A 1,470-nucleotide genomic window follows, 5' to 3' on the forward strand; every position below is an offset into this window, starting at 1 on the left:
GAATGGTGTCTGACATTAAAGTGCAGGCATTTACTGGGAAAAAATGGGATCCTGAAACCTGGAATGGGGACATGTGGGCAGATGAGGATATGGAGCCTGTAAATTCTGTTCAATTCCTGCCATCTGAAGGGATAAATAAAACATTATCACTTTCACCTCAGTTTGATGGGATTAACCCAACTGTTTCTTGTGGGTCATTGCCTGAGGCAGAGACCATGGAAGACATTGATGAGTGTTCTCAGGAACTTCCCCAACCACCCATTGTTGCTGCTAGACCTATAACTAAAGTTAAGTCCAAGCAAGCCCCAAAAGGTGGAATACAAAGTGTGACTGAGGAGGTCATAGGATACACCTGAAAAGACCTACTTGATTTTGCTAACATGTACAGACAGAAACCTAGAGAATATGTATGGGAATGGCTACTGAGGGTGTGGGATAATGGTGCAAGGAATGTAACATTGGATCAGTCTGAGTTTATTGATTTAGGCCCACTAAATACAGATTCTTCATTCAGTGTTTCAGCTCAAGAGGTTAGGAAAAGATATAATAGTCTATTTGGTTGGCTTACTGAAGCAAGGATTATGCAATGGCCTACCTTAAGTCAAGTTGAAGTGGCAGACCTGCCTTGGTATAATGTAGAAGAAGGTATCCAGAGGCTTAGGGAAATTGGCCTGTTAGAATGGATTTATTAGATTAGACCCCTAAAGCCAGAAATGGAGAGTCCTGAAGACATGCCTTTCACCAGTATGGTGAGGAGCAAATTTATGAAGGGACCCAAGTATCCTTGAAGACTGCTGTGATTGCTATTTTATGTAAGCCAGATTTGACAGTGGGAACTGCCCTAATTGAACTGAGACACTTAACTACAATGGGGCTGATTGGACACGGTGGTTCTAAGAGCCAAGTGGCAACAGGTAATCAACAAAGGCAAGGTGGGTGTGGTTATCATAATGGACAGCAGAGTCAGAACAGTAATCAGAATATTCTGACTCATGTAGAATTATGGCATTGGCTACTTGTGTATGGTCTTCCTAGTAGTGAAATACATGGCAAACCTACTAAATATTTACTTGATCTGCATAGACAGAAAAATTCTAGGTCACGTGAACACAGTCTAGATTGAATCACCACAATACAGAGTCACAGCCTCTCAATCAATTCCCAGACCTGAGTCAATTTACAGACCCACAACCCCTTGAATGAAGGGAAGGCCAATTCCCTTGAGGAAGAACCTCACTGCAGTGCCAAAAATTTATAATGTCAATCTTTCTATCAGCCTTCCCCAAAGGGATCTGAGACCTTTACGAGAGTGACTGTTCATTGGGGAAAAGGAAATAATCAGACTTTTGAGGGATGACTGGACACTGGCTCTGAGCTGACACTAATTCCAGGAGACCCAAAGCATCATTGTGGCCCACCAGTCAGAGTGGGGGCATATGGAGGTCAAGTTATTGATGGAGTCTTAGCTAA

Source organism: Orycteropus afer, unplaced genomic scaffold (assembly GCF_000298275.1).
Source record: "Orycteropus afer afer isolate SDZICR_OR568_19922 unplaced genomic scaffold, OryAfe1.0 scaffold01011, whole genome shotgun sequence".
NCBI classification, from domain to species: Eukaryota; Metazoa; Chordata; class Mammalia; order Tubulidentata; family Orycteropodidae; genus Orycteropus; species Orycteropus afer.